Source organism: Muntiacus reevesi, chromosome 2 (assembly GCF_963930625.1).
Source record: "Muntiacus reevesi chromosome 2, mMunRee1.1, whole genome shotgun sequence".
Taxonomy (NCBI): domain Eukaryota; kingdom Metazoa; phylum Chordata; class Mammalia; order Artiodactyla; family Cervidae; genus Muntiacus; species Muntiacus reevesi.
In genome coordinates, this window is record NC_089250.1 from 95453383 (window position 1) to 95469445 (window position 16063).

The following is a 16063-nucleotide window of genomic DNA, read 5'->3' on the forward strand; positions in this document are numbered from 1 at the left end:
AATTCTCATTGGTTGAAACCTTTAAGATGTGTACTTAATACATTGCATACATTATTTAATCCTATAACATTGAAAAATAGGTATTATTATTCATTTTTATAGATTAAAAAAATGGGCAGAGTTTTCTCCATGTAGTATGTCACTTCTGAAGAGGCCTTTTACTTTCTCATTTTGCCCATACTGCTTAGAATATTGGTTTGACTATAGAGTCAAAATGAAAGGTGCTTGCTCACAATTAATGTTTCTTTCTCTTTCTCCGTGATGCAGTGGATAGACTTATGGTCCTAGGTTTGTAGGCAGTTGTTCATTGAGGACACCCAGGGACCCAAGTTCCTGCTATTTTATTGTTCCTCCATTCCCTGGCATTTTACCCTCATCCATGTATTTGAAACTGGCACCCATGGAAGGGGAAAATGGAATGGAGACCTAGTGACTCTTTTTAAGAAGTGAAGATGTTTTAAGAAGTTGCATACATCACTCTTGCTCATATCTATCCTATCCACCAGTACTTTGCTCAGTTATATGACCATGGTGAAGTGAAAGGAACATTCTGCTCTGTAATTCATACAGCTGGGTATGCATGCATGCTAAGTTGCTTCATTTGAATCCAACTCTTTGTGACTCTATGGACTGTAGCTGGCCAGGCTCCTCTCTCCATGGGATTCTCCAGGCAAGAATACTGGAGTGGGTTGCCATGCGCTCCTCCAGGGGATCTTCCCGACCCAGGGATCAAACCCGCATCTCTTATGTCTCCTACATTGGCAGGTAAGTTCTTTAAAATACAGAGAGAACAAGTGGTTATTGGGGAGATATGTAGCAATATATTCTACTCATCCAGTTCACACCTCTCCCCTCTTAAAAACATGTCTTAGCATTCTCTCTACTTAAGGAAGAAAAGTGAGCCTTTGTAGAGCAAAAAAGAGAGCCACACTAGTGTCTGCAGGGAGGCGGTGTGGGGTAGTTTTGATGGTGAACATCCTTGGAACAGTACATCAGTCCTAGGAAAACACCTGGAGGCAGGGGAGGTAGGTAAACTGGAGAGGTGCTAACAGCAACATTTGACTGCTTCACAATAAACTGCCAAGGGTAAGTTCTTTGTTTCAGCGCTGGTTTAACTAACTTTAGGCCTAAAAACTATTCTGCCAGAAATGTTTTCTCTCTAAGATTATAGACACTTGAAATCAGTGAAAATGTCCTCATTATTCAGGGATGAGTGCATTTTTTTTTTTTTTTTTTTTACAAATTACATTGTTATTTGGAAAGCAAGTTCTACTCCAGTGTTTGCCAGAGTAAATAGTTCATTTATTAGAAATAAAGAGCCAATATGTCTCACCTTTAACTTTAAGTGAAGTAAGGTGAAATTCCTTTGTTCTTGCCAGGACATTGATATGTCCTTTTGACTGTTTTTCTAAGCTTTTGATATTTTGAGTGTGTCCAGCTCTTCAAACCTGTTTACTCTTGCCAGTGAAACCTGAGGCAATCAAGCACATTAGTCTTCTCTATTAATCTTCCGTGTATGGGGATAGCAAAATATCTAGAGAACATTTTTATTTCCCGAGAGCTTTATTTCTAGATTCCCTTTGTTCTGTCTGAATGAATGGTCTTTGATTTTCTCTACGTCAAAAAGAACCAAAGCAATAAGTTTTGTAAAGGATTTAAATGCTACTAAAGCTGTGTTGTTGACCTGCAAAAGAACGGGAAATAGCACTGACTGTTCTGTTTGATTCTGAACTTTGCTGCTTAAAATTGTGTAAATTTGGGTAGTCACTTGACCTCTTTGAGACTTATATTCCTTGTCCAAAAGATAGGGAATATTCTTTGTACCCCATTGCATTGCTATTAGAATTAAGGCATAATTACACTGCTTACTAACTGCATGGCCTTAGTCAAGTTACGAAAACTTTTTGGGTCGCACTTTCTTCATCTGTAAAATGGGGTAGTAAATAGTACCTGCTGTATAGGGTTTTTGAGAATTAATATGCTTATAATAGTGCGTGGCACCACGGTAAGCTGTATATAAATAGTAGCTTTTGTGGCTGTTCTATGAATATTAATAGCCTCCTGTGTGCATTAACCTTGGTTGGGACATTGGCAAGATAGAAATGGTTGTCCATTACAGGCTGGTATTTTTATGGGTTCCTGTATTTGCAGGGAGCAGTATGGAGCCTGCTCAGAGGCCAAAGCTGTGCTCACCTTTTAAAACCACTGAGGATGCATCTCAGAGAATCTAGTGCCACAAAATTTTGCTGAAAAGGGGGAAAAAGTAATAAAAATATCTTCTTAGGGGCAAAATGCCATAAATGAGTAAATGGGAGCAAACCCAGAAATAGATTGTGGTAAAATCCATTCAGTGATAGGCTTTGCTGCTGCTGTTTAGTTGCTAAGTCATGTCTGGCTCTTTTGTGACCCAAGGAGTATAGCCCAGCAAGGTCCTCTGTCCATGGGAGTCTCCAGGAAAGAATACAAGAGTGGGTTGCATTTCCTTCTCCAGAGGATCTTCCTGACCCAGGAACTGAACCTGTGTCTACTGATTCACAGGCAGATTCTTTACCACTGAGCCACCTAGGAAGTATTTTTCTTTTTAAAAATTCTTTTTTATTTGAATTTTATTTCTTATAATCCTTAGTATTATGAGCTCCCTCCTCCTCCTCACGTGCATGATTTCTTTTCTTTATCTATGAGAACTCTTCTTGGGATGATATTACAGTGATGTAGTTCTGCATGTTAACAGAATATAGCAGATAAAATATTTCACAGGAAACTCGTACGAAAGACTGTATTTCAGGAAGATCTCACTGAATAGACTTCCCAGATACATTCATTTCTTCTGTCTCTCTCCCACCCCTAAATCCGATTTCCTCTGCTTTTCAAATTAGGCATCTTCAAGTACATTTGGTTCTAGAAATGGGGGCAGCAGTTGATTTTGAGAAACATACATTTTTAGCTCACAAAACTGTGTTGTCATTTCCATTTTAGCTTTTTTTAGTTGTTTCCTTGATCCTGGAAGAAGGTGGAGATTTACAGTCACGTTTTATTGGTACTTTTCTCCATCATTCAGATGACAAACTACTGAGAAGCCATTTGGTCTATAAAAATGAAATACACAGCCCAGCCCCTTCCAGCATGCTGCTTGGACTGACTCCAGCTGCTGTGCATGGCTATGGTCCTGTAGTCAGAAAAACAAAGCAAATCCCTTACACATTTTGGACTTGGTCCTTTGTTGAGGGATAGAGAGGAACAATAATCTGTGGACTGTTGGTTCTCTGGATGTTACCAAGAGCCACAGACAGAGTCAGCTCTTCTATTGCTCCAGAAAGATCCTTTGTGCTGAGTGTTGTAGCTGAGAGATTCTGTACCTATATTTTTGCTAGTACTTGTTTTGGACTCCAATCAAATGTAGTCAGAGCTTACAATAATTGACAGGATTTAAAATTTTTATCATGCTTCACTACAGTTAATCTTAACCCTTGTTTGAATCACATTCTCCATTGAGAACCTAATGTTATAAACCCCCTTTCCTCTCCTTCCACCAGCTGCATTTATGCATAAACACAAAAAAAGACTTCAGAGTGCTTACGAACCCCTGACCACCTAACTCTTCAACTCTTTACAGTTCCATGAATCTCACTTTTTAGATGATAATTTCTCTGTGGTTTTCAAAGGCATATGTTTGATGATATTATAATTTATTTTTATTTTGAAATAGAAATTAATTACTTCACTGTGACCTTGTCTTTTGGGTGATTGTAAAATCAACTGAAGTTTTTATTTTGTTAAATTTTTTTTTGGTAAATTATGATTTATTTATTTGATGAAAACTGCATAGCCATTATAATTATTTTCAGAAGCATTCTCAAGATAAAATGTTGAGAATAGTAATAAAAACTGTATTTTTATTTTTTAAGTCAGTGGAAGAAGCAAAATCACCATTTTGTTATATTTATTTAAATACAGATATATTTGATCCCAGTAAAAATGATTAATAATAGTATTATTACAGTGTAGTGGATTTACAGTGTGGTAGTAGTCTCATGTATACAGCTAAGTGATTCAGTTATACATATATTCAATCTTTTTAAGATTCTTTCTCATATTATTTATCACAGAATATTGAGTACAGTTCCCTGTGCTACACACCAGGTCCTTGTTGATTATCTATCTTATATATAGTAGTGTGTGTATGTTAATTGCAAATTCCTGATTTATTCCTTCCCACACCACATTTCTGCTTTGTTAAACCATAAGCAAATTTTGTCTCTGTTTTGTAAATAAGTTCATTTGTATCATTTAAAAAAAATTAGATTCCACCTGAGTGATATTATGTATTTATCTTTCTCTGTCTGATTTACTTCACTTAGTATAATAGTCTGTATGTCCATCCATTTGCTGCAAATGGCATTATTTCATTTTTTGTAGCTTAGTAATATTCCACTGTATACATATACCACATCTTCTTTGTTCACTCCTCTGTCAATGGACATTTAGGGTGCTTCTGTGTCTTGGCTATAGTAAATAGTGCTGTGATGAATATTAGTGTGCATGTATCTTTCTGAATTATGATTTCCTCTAGATATATGTATAGAAGTGGGATTTTTAGATCACATAGTAGTTCTATTTTTAAAGAAACTTCCTCACTGGTCTCCACAGTGACTGTAACAGTTTACATTCCTGCCAGCAGTGTAGGAGGGGTTCCCTTCTCTACACACCCACTGTATGTTTATTGTTTGTAAACTTTTTGATGATGGCCATTCTAACTGGTGTGAGGTGATTTATCACTGTAGTTTTGATTTGCATTTTTCTGATAGTTAGTGATATTGAGCATCTTTTCATGTTCATGTTGGCCATTCATATGTCTTCTTTGGAGAAATGTCTATTTAAATCTTCTGTTCATTTAAAAAAAATTTTAAGAACATTTATTATATTCTTTATTTTACTTTTTGGGCCATGCCATGTAGCATACAGGATCTTAGTTCTTCAAACAGGTATCAAACCCCTGCCCTCTTCAGTGAAAGCATGGAGGCTTAACCACTAGACCACAAAGAAAGTCCCTTCTGCCCATTTTTTAATTGGTTAATTATTTTGTTGATATTGAACTGCTTATGCTGTTTGTATATATGTTGATGACTGTGTTTGGGAATATTTTCTCTCATTCTGTGGATTGCCTTTTGATTTTATGGTTTCCTTTGTTGTGCAGATGCTATTAATTTTAATCAGGTTCTCATTTGTTTATTATTGTATTTATTTTTATTACCCTGGGAGATGGATCCAAAAAGATATTGCTGCAATTTTTGTCAAAGAGTAATTTTCCTATGTGTTTCTCTAAGAGCTTTATAGGTCCTTGATGAATTTTGAATTTGTTTTTATATGTGCTGTTCAAGAATGTTCTAATTTTATTTGTTTACATGCAGGTGTCTAGTTTTCCATGTGCCACCTATTGAAGACTCTCTTTTCTCCATTGTATATTCTTGCCTCCTTTGTCATAGATTAAGTGCCCATAGATGCACGGGTTCAAGTTTATCTCTGGGCTTTCTATCTTGTTCCATTGACCTATATTGCTGTTTTTGTGTAAGTACCATACTATTCTGATAACTATAGCTTTGTAGTATATTGTGAAATCAGGGAGCCTGATTCTTCCAGCTCCCTTTTTCTTTCTCAGGATTGCTTTCACTATTTGGGGTCTTTTATGTTTCCATATAAATCATAACTTTTTTTTCTAATTCTGTGAAAAATGTTATGGATAATTTGATAGAGATTACATTAATCTATAGATTGCTTTGGGTAGTATGGTCATTTTGACAATATTGACTCTTCTAACCCGTATTCTACCAAGAATGTAGTGTATTTCTTCATTGGTCATTTCTTATTTCTTTCAACAGTATCTTATAGTTTTCTGAGTACAAGTATTTTGCTTCCTTTGTTGTTGTTCAGTTGCTCATCATGTCCAGCTGTTTGCATGAACTGCAGCACACCAGGCTTCTCTGTCCTTCACCATCACCTGGAGCTTGCTCAAACTCATGTCTGTCCAGTTGATGATGCCATCCAATCATCTCATCCTCTGCCATCCCCTTCTCCTCCTGCCTTCTATCTTTCCCAGCATCAGGGTCTTTTCTAATGAGTTGGCTCTTCACATCAGGCGGCCAAAGTATTGGAACTTCAGCTTCAATATCAGTCCTTCCAATGAATGTTCAGGGTTGATCTCCTATAGGATTGACTGGTTTGATCTTGCAGTCCAAGGGACTCTCAAAAGTCTTCTCCAACACCACAGTTCAAGAGCATCAATTCTTCAGTGCTCAGCCTTTTTCATGGTCCAACTCTCACATCCATACATGACTACTGGAAAAACCATAGCTTTGACTATGTGGTCCTCTGTCCACGAAGTGATGTCTCTGGCTTTTCAATATGCTATCTAGGTTTGTAGCTTTTCTTCCAAGGAGCAGGTGTCTTTTAATTTCACAGCTGCAGTTGCCATCTGCATTGACTTTGGAGTCCAAGAAAATAAAGTCTGTCACTGTTTCCAGTGTTTCCCCATCTATTTGCCATAAAGTGATAGGACTGGATGCCATGATCTTTTTTCCCCTTGATCTTCATTTTTTAAATGTTGAATTTTAAGCCAGCTTTTTCACTCTCTTCTTTCACCTTCATCAAGAAGCTCTTTAGTTCCCCTTCCCTTTCTGCCATAAGGGTGGTGTCATCTGCTTATCTGAGGCTATTGATATTTCTCCTGGCAATCTTGATTCCAGCTTGTGCTTCATCCGGCCTGGCATTTAGCATGAAGTACTCTGCATAGAAGTTAAATAAGCAGGGTGAAAATATACAGCCTTGATGTACTCCTTTCCCAATTTTGAACCAGTCCATTGTTCCATGTCCTATTCTAGCTGTTGCTTTTTGACCTGCATACAGGTTTGCTGAATTCATTAATGAGCTCTAGTAGTTTTGTGGTAGTATGTTTAGAATTTTCTGTGCATAGTACCAATTTTATATACAAACATTGACCGTTTTACTTCTTCTTTTCCAGTTTGGATTCCTTTTCTTTTTCTTCTCTGATGGCCATGGCTAGAACTTCAGAACTATGTAGAATAACAGTGGTGACAGTGGACATCCTTGTCTTATTCCTGATCTTCTCAGGAATGCTTTCAGCTTTTTACCGTTGAGAATGTTAGCCTTGAGTTTGTCATATATGGATTTTATTATGTAGAGGGTAAACTCCCTCTGTGCCCAATTCCTGGAGATATTTTATCATAAATATGTGTTGAATTTTATCAAAAGCTTTTTCTGCATCTATTGAGGTGATATTTTTTTTAATTTTTCAGTTTATGAATGTATGTTAATATGATTGATTTGCAGATATTGAAAAATCCTTGCATCCCTGGGATAAATCCCACTTGATCATGCCAAAAGATCATGTACGATTCTTCTAAAGTATTTGGATTTGTTTTATTAGTATTTTGTTGGGGACTTTTGTGTCTGTTTGTTGGTGATACTGGCCTGTGGTTTTCTTTTTTTGTGTGGTATTTTTGCCTGGTTTTGGTATCATGGTCATCATGGCATACAGAGTTGAGCCTGGGAGTGTTCCTTCCTCTGCCATTTTTAGAAGTGTTTCAAAAGGGTAAGTGCTAACTCTTCTCTAAATGTTTGATAGAATTAGCTTGTGAAGCCTTTTGGTCCTGGACTTTTTTTTTTTTTTTGAAGTTTTTATTTATTTTATTTTTTAAAATTTTATTTTGTTTCATTTATTTTTGACTGTGCTGAGTCTTTGTTGCTGCCTGCAGGCTTTCTGCCGTTGCAGCGAGCAGGGACTACTCTTCACTGTAGTATGTGGGCCTCTCATTGTGGTGTTTTCTGTTGTTGCAGAGCACAGGCTTTAGGCATGAGGGCTTAAGTAGTTGTGGCTTTTGGGCTCTAGAGTGCAGGCTCAGTAGTTGTGGCATAAGGGGCCTAGTTGCCCTGTGGCATGTGGGATCTTCCTGGACCAGGTATCTAACCAGTGTTCCCTGCATTGGCAGGTGGATTCTTAACCACTGGGTCACCAGGGTAGTAATCCCTACTGGAAATTTTTTAATTATGGTTTCAATTGTAGTGCTTGTGATTGGTCTGTTCATATTTTCATGTTCCTTCCTGGTTCAGTCTTGGATGGTTGTACCTTTTTAAGAATTTGTTCTTTTCTTTTAGATTGCCTATTTTATTGGCATATAGCTGCTTGTAGAAGTTTCTTATGATTCATTGTATTTCTGTGGTGTCCACTGTAACCTCTTTTTCCTTTCTACTTTTATTGATTTGAGGCCTCTCCCTTTCTTTTTTGATGATTCTGGTTAGAGATTCCTCAATTTTATCTATCTTTTCAAAGAACCAGTTTTTAGTTTTATTGAACTTTTCTGTTGTTTTCTTTGTCTCTTCCATTAGTTTCTGCTCTGATCTTTGATTTCTTTCCTCCTACTAATGTTGGTTTTTATCTGTTCTTGTTTCACTAGTTCCTTTAGGTGTATGATTGGGTTATTTATTTGAGATCTGTTTTATTTCCTAAGGTAAGATTGTATTGCTATAAACTTCCCTCTTAGAACTGCTTTTGCTGAATCTCATAGGTTTTGGATTGTCATGTTTTGTTGTCATTTGTCTGTAGGTATTTTTTTAAACTTCCTCTTTGATTTCTTCAGTGATCCATTGGTTGTCTAGTAAGATACTATTTATCTTCCACATATTTGTGTTTTTTCACTTTTTCCCCTGTAATTGAATTGTAATTCTCATCTCCTAGTGTTATGGTCTGAAAGGATGCTTGATGTGATTTCAGTTTTCTTATATTTACCAAGGCTCCGTTTGTAGCTCAAGATTTGATTTATCCTAGGAAACCTTCCCTGTGCACTTGATAAAAAAGTGTATTTTACTGTTTTCGAATTGAATGTTCTATAAATATCAATTAAGTCTTTCCAGTCTAATGTGTCATTTAAGGCCTGTGTTTCTGTATTTATTTTCTGTCTGGATGATCTATTCATTGATGAAATTGGGCTATTAACATCCCCTATTATTATTGTGTCACTGTCAGTTTCTTCTTGTATGCCTGTTAATATTTCCCTTGTATGTTGAGGTCCTTCTCTTTTGGGTGCGTGCATATTTACACTTGTTCTATCTTCTTCTTGGATTGATTCCTTGATCATTATATAGTACCCTTCTTTGACTCTTGTAACAGTCTTTATTTTAAAGTCTATCTTGTCTGATATGAGCACTGTCACTCCAACTTTCTTTTCATTTCCATCTGTGGAATATCTTCTTTTTTCCCTTCATGTTGTTGTATGTGTTTCCAGATCCAAAGTGGGTCTCTTGAAGACAGAAAATACATGGGTCTTGTTTTTGTTTCCATTTAGCCAGTCTACGTCTTTTGATTGGAGCATTTAATTTGTTTACATTTAAGGTAATTATTGATATGTATGTTCTTATTGCCATTTTGTTAATTGTTTTGGATTTTTTAAAGTTCCCTTTTGCCCCTTTTTTGTTCTCTTGTGATTTAATGATTAACTTTACTGTTGGGTTTTGATTCCTTAGTCTGTGTGTGTGTGTGTGTATCTATGTAGATTTTTGGTTTGTAGTTACCATGAGGTTTTGATATAGCAGTCTATATACATACTAGATAATTTTAAGTTGCTGTTCTCTTCATTTCTAACACATTTCCAGTATTCTGCATTTGTCCTTTCCTCTTCTCATAACCGTTGGTGTTGATATCATATTTCTTTGTGGATGATTTTCTATCTTTGCTTTATGCATGCCTTTACTGGTGAGCTTTCCCATTCATATTTTTCTTGAGTTTAGTTGTGGCCTTTTCCACCTAGAGAAGTTCCTTTAGGATTTATTGTAAATATGGTTTGGTGATGCTGAATTCTCTGAGCCTTTGCTTGTCTATAAAACTTTTGATTTCTCTGTTGATTCTGAATGAGAACCTTTCTGGGTATTCTTCCTTATAGGTTTTCCCTTTCATCACTTTGAATGTATTGTATCATTGCCTTCTGGCTGCAGAGTTTCTGCTGAAAAGTCATCTGATAATATCATGAGGATTCTTTTGTATGTTATTTGCTATCTTTCCTTTGTTGCTTTGAATATTTTTTGTCTTTAATTTTTGTCAATTTGATTAATATGTGTCTTGAACTATTCCTCCTTGAGTTTATCTTGGATGAAACTCTGTGCTTCCTTGACTTTAGTGAATGTTTTCTTTCTCATGTTAGGGAAATGTTCACCTATAATCTCTTTAAATATTTTCTTGGGCCCTTTCTCTCTCTCTCCTCCTTCTGGGATGTTTATAATGTAAATGTTGGTGCACTTAATGTTGTCCTAGAAATCTCTTAGATTGTCCTCATTTCTCTGCACTCCTCTTTCTTCATTCTGTTCCAAGGTTGTCACTTCTACCATTCTGTCTTCCAGCTCACTTATTTGTTCTTCTGCCTCACTTATTCTCCTATTGATTCCTTCTAGTGTATGTGTTTTTTAAATTCTATTTATTGATCATTTTTGGCTGAACTGGGTTTTTGTTGCTGTGTGTGGGTTTTCTCTAGTTGCAGCAAGCCAGGGCTACTCTCTAGTTGCGGTTCACAGGCTTCTCATTGAAGTGGCTTCTCTAGTGCAGAGCATGGACTCTAGGGCACACAGGCTCAGTAGCTGTGGCTTCTTTACCCCCAGAGTGTGGGCTCAGTAGTTAGAGCGCACAGGCTTAGTTGCCCTGCAGCATGTGGAATATCCCGGACCAGGGATTAAACTCGTCCTCTGCATTAGCTGGTGGATTCTTAACCACTGGACCAACAGGGAAGTCCTAGTGTGTTTTCATTTCAGTTACTATATTGTTCATCTCTGTTTTGTCTTTAAATCCTCTTTTTCAAACATCTTTTGTATCTTTTCTATCTGTGCCCTATTCTTTTTCTGAGATCTTGAATCATATTTATTATAATTTCTCTAAATTCTTTTTCAGGAAGGTTGCCTATCTTCATTTAGTTGTTTTTGTGATTGTTTTAAATGACATTCCTTTGTCTGGATCGTATTTCTCTGCCATCTCATTTTTTAACTTTCTGTGTTTGTGGTCTCCTTTTTGCTGGCTGTAGGGTTATAACTCCTCCTGCCTCTGGTGTCTGCTCCCTGGTGGGTGTGTTTGGTCCTGGAGCTTGTGCAGGCTTCCTGATGGTAGAGACTGGTGCCTGTCAACTGGTGGGTGGAGCTGTGTATTGTCCTTCTGGTGGGTAAACCTGTGTCAAGATTTGCTTTTAGAAGTGGCTGTGAGCTCATTATGACTTTATGCAGCCTGTCTGCTGATGAGTAGCCCTGTGTTACTCTCCTGCTTGTTGTTTGCCCTGAGGCATTCCAGCACCGGAGTCTATATGTTGTGTAGGACCAGGTCTTGGTGTGAAAATGGCAAATTCTGGGAGAGCTCCTGCAGATCAATACTCTCTAGGGCCTCTGCTATCAGTATTCTTGCCTCCACAGTGAGCCACGGCTGTCCCTCACCTCCCTAGGAAACCCTCCAAGACTTGTTGCTAGTCCCAACCCAAGCTTATATGGAATTACTGCTTTGTGCTGCGATTCCACATACATGAAACCTCATATGTTCCCTCCAAGAAAATTGTTTGTTTCACAGTTCTGTGGAGCTCCTGCATTCATGGCCCACTGGCCTCCAAAGCAAAATGTTTTGGGGGTTCCTCCTCCTGAAGCCAGACTCTCAGGCTGGAAAGCCTGAATTGGGGCTCAGAACTTTCACTTTTATTGGAGAACCTCAATGATATAATTATTTTCCAGTTTGTGGGTCGCCCACTTGGTGGCTATGGGAGTTGATGATGTGACAAAAATGTTCATCTTGCCATCTTGTTGCCCCTTCTTTGTCTTGAGTATAGAATATCTTCTTTTGGTAAGCTCCAGTCTTTTTTGTCTATGGTTGTTCAGCAGTTAAGTGAATTTGGTGTTTCTGTGAGACAAGGTATGCTTAAGTCCTTCTACTTCACCTGCCCCTTCTTTGTCTTAAGTATAGAATATCTTTTTTTGGTAAGTTCCAGTCTTTTCTGTCCATGGTTGGTCAGCAGTTAAGTTGTGATTTTGGTGTTTTTGTGAGACAAGGTGTGCTTAAGTCCTTCTACTTCACTTAGCAAAACTAAGTGATTGCTTCGGTCTGGATGCTTTCTCTTTCCTCAGTGTGTTCTGGCTGCTTGCCCCCTTGATATGGACTGTGCAGGTGCAGCAGCCCTTGCCCACTCTCAGGACAGCACGGGCAGCGCTCGGCATCTGCTTGCAGGTCTCCTAGGTGAATCTTCTCTGCACGCACTCCTAGGATAGAATGGAAAGCACTTGGCATCTGCTTGCGGGTCTCCTAGGTGAATCTTCTCTGCACGCACTCCTAGGATAGAATGGAAAGCACTCGGCATCTGCTTGCAGGTCTCCTAGGTGAGGCTTCTCTGCACGCGCTCCTAGGACAGCACAGGCAGCGCTCGGCGCCTGTTCCTAGTCCTGTAGCAGCAGCCTGTGCCCTCCTCTGGATCCTGTAAGAGGTGTCCTGTTACCTTGGAGTGCTCACAGATTAAGAAGCTCTCATGTTGGTCCCCCCTCTTTCCTCATATGCCGCTGCAGTGACGGCACCTTGCCTCTCTGGCAAGCCCTTGGTTCTTCTGAATATACCCTCAGTTGCCATAGTTCAGCCTCTTCAGGCTCCCTCCACACAGCCAACCCTGGTCCTCTCCCTGGGTCTGACTTCTGGAAGTCTGCGCTTGAGTACCCAGCCCTCACCCACAATAACAGACAAGAATTTCAAGCTGGGGAGTGCAGGGCAGTGGTGCCAAACTTTTATGCACATTGCTCTTTATTTTGCCTTCTGCAAACCGGGTTACTGTGCTCTCCTCCTAGGCTCTAAAGCTCCCGCTCTGTCCAGGCTGATCTCCCTAGGTGATGAGGGGCCTTTCCAGGGTGTGGGAACCTTTCTTTCTTCACAACTCCCTCCCTGGGGTGCAGGTCCCATTCCAGTTCCTTTCTTTCTCTCCTTCTTGTCCAATCTGGTTATGTGGAGATTTTCTTAGCTGCATATTCTTGCTGCATAGTTTGTTGGCTCTTAGTTCCCTGAACAGGGATTGAACCTGGGCCACCATGGCACTGAAAGTATCGAATTCTAATCATTGAATTGCCAGGGAATTCTGCTTGGAGATTTTCTGGCCATTTTAGAAGTCTAGGTCTTCTGCTAGAGTTCTGAGTGAATTGTCCCACTTGCAGATATGTTTTTAATGCTTTTATGGGAGAAGGTGAACTCCCCATCATCAACCATCTTGATCCCCATCCACCTAAGATTTTTAAAAATAAGATTCAATTTTAATTTCACTTCATTTATAACTTTATTTCTGGATTCTTAATATTTTAACACAGAGTCAGACACAGCTGTTTCATTTTCTAAAATCTATCCGATTTTTTTTTTTTTACTAAAATCCAGGAAATTCATGCATTAGTTTAGTTTTTCTCCAACTTAAATTTGAACTAATCTGCCTAAAGTGTAATGCCAGTTATCCTATTCACCTGATTATCTTGATTATTTTCTAACAATATATTAAAAGTTTTGTAAGACCCATAACTGTTCAGATTTTTTTGGTGTATCGCTGCTAGCTTGTTTGAACTAAAGCTGTGTAGGATTCCTTGCTACCTGTCAATCTTTTGCATATTTTGGTGACATTTATAGAATCATCAGTATAGTTTCTAGAAGATACTTTGTCATTAACAAGCAGTTATGGCTGGCTAAGTTTGTCTTCTCGTTACCAGGGAAGAAATATTTTTCCACCTAGGTGCTTCATTCTTCAACTTAATTTTTTTTTTATCATATACATGACTGCCTTTTATCATATACAAGACTCTAGATTCCATCATGGAGACTGGCATCTGTTCTTTGCTATGTTGATCTGTTGTAGGCTATCACCTCCCTCTCTGTCCTTGCTAAGAACATTGTTAGCAGTGTTTTGTGAGCAAGTCAGTGAGACCTCATCCCTTAGTGCATGATTGTAATGATCTTGGGTGGGCTTGGCCTGCAGCAGCTTGAAACAGGGCTTTGGTTCCCGGCCAGAGATTGGAGTCAGGTCGTGGCAGTGAGAGCACCAGATCATAGACACTAGATCACTGGTCAATGACAAGGCCCACCCTGCCCCTTCAGTTTTGCAGAAAAGAATTCCCACAGAAAGGGAAAGTAGGAAAACAAGTAGAGTGTTTATTAGGAGGGAGAAGAGTACAGTATGTGTGGTTAGACACCTGGGTGGACCCAGGGAGAGAGTTTTACCCTCATGGTAGTTTGAATCACTTTGATACAGCATTTCCTCCAGGTTTCCTTTATCCAGTTATCTTTGCCTGGTTGTCAGTTCGCGTTTGGTTTATCTCAGGATTCTCCCCTGTGTGCCCATGCATCTCCAAGATGGGTTCTGATGAAGAGGCTTATAGGTAGTTGCATCACTTACTATGAGGTGATGCCCTATCTCTCTTGGCCTCCAAGGAGCCTTTCTGTGCATGTGTAGTCAGGGAGTTCTCCTTAACTATGAGAATGAGGAATATGTGGTCTTTTATCTCTTGTCTGGGCAAGGCCTAGCCTCCTCCATCATCCTGCTCTTGTGGAGTTTCTGTCTACAGGGGAGGCTTATCTTTCTCCTGCCTCAGTAAATCTATTGGTCACCATTCCTTTGGCACAATCAGGATCTCTAAACCAGTCACCAGGGAAACTGTTTTTTGTGATGTCAAGTTGTTTAACATCCACTGTTCTGTAAGCTAAGGATGCCTATCTTTTTCTGTAGTTGAGCTGACTTTGTGAATAAAATTCCATGTCCTAAGATCCTGAGCTTTGGGCTTAAGTACATGTGAGTTTAAATCTCAGCTGTAGCTCTTTTCCGGTTATCGTGGTATAGGGAACCATGAGCAGCAAAGTCTCCTGCGACACCCTCTACGAGGCAGTGCGGGAAGTCCTGCACAGGAACCAGCACAAGCACAGGAAGTTTCTGGAGACTGTGGAGCTTCAGATCAACCTGAAGAACTATGACCCTCAGAAGGACAAATGCTTCTCAGGCACCATCAGGCTTAAGTCCTCTCCCTGCCCCAAGTTCTCCGTGTGTGTCTTGGGGGACCAGCAGCATTGTGATGAGGCCAAGGCTGTGGATATCCCCCACATGGACATGGAGGTGCTGAAGAAACTCAACAAGAATAAGAAGCTGGTCAAGAAGCTGGCCAAGAAATACAATGCCTTTTTGGCTTCAGAGTCTCTGGTCAAGCAGATCCCCCGAATCCTGGGCCCAGACTTGAACAAGGCTGGCAAGTTCCCTTCCTTGCTGACCCACAATGAGAACATGGTGGCCAAAGTTGATGAAGTGAAGTCCATGATCAAGAAGGTGCTGTGTCTGGCAGTGGCTGTTGGCCATGTGAAGATGACAGATGATGAGCTTGTGTACAACATCCACTTAGCTGTCAACTTCCTGGTGTCATTGCTCAAGAAAAATCGGCAGAACATCAGGGCCTTGTACATTAAGAGCACCATGGGCAAGCCTCAAAGTCTGTGCTAAGGCACAGCTTAATAAACCATACTAAACCAAAATAAATAAATAAATCTCAGCTGTAACACCAATAGTTCTGTATTAAGTGCACAGTACCTCTCTTGCTGGGTTATTCTAGGATTAGGGATAGTTATCTGTAAAACACATGTTGGTTACTTAATAAATTGTAGCTGTTCTTGTTATGACCTTCTAGCCATAATCCATGCCTTTGAAAAACTGAAGGGAACTAAAGATTTGATTTGCACAAATGTAAACTAGCAGAATATTTGACGTTGTCCTGGGAGAGCCCATCATGGTAGGTGAGACAGAAAGAAGACAAGGACTGGTGCCAAGTGCAAATGCAGTTGTCAGTTTGGAATGGTGCCTCCTTGGAGATGCACAGTACAGACTTCTAAAGGCTAGATCATCCAAGATGAAAGCTTCTGTTATTTAAAAAAAATACAGGTAAGGTGAGGAAATCATTAGCTACAAGTAGAAATTCTCACTGGTTTAAAACAAGCACTCCAATCAGACTGTTTACCTCTGAGTGTAAATTGATTGCCTAT

At 39.2% G+C, this 16063-nt stretch overlaps 1 pseudogene; it reads left to right on the forward strand.

The window, feature by feature from the left end:
• Positions 1-14885: 14885 nt before the first annotated feature.
• On the forward strand, positions 14886-15527 carry LOC136157220 (large ribosomal subunit protein uL1 pseudogene; annotated as a pseudogene).
• Positions 15528-16063: the final 536 nt, after the last annotated feature.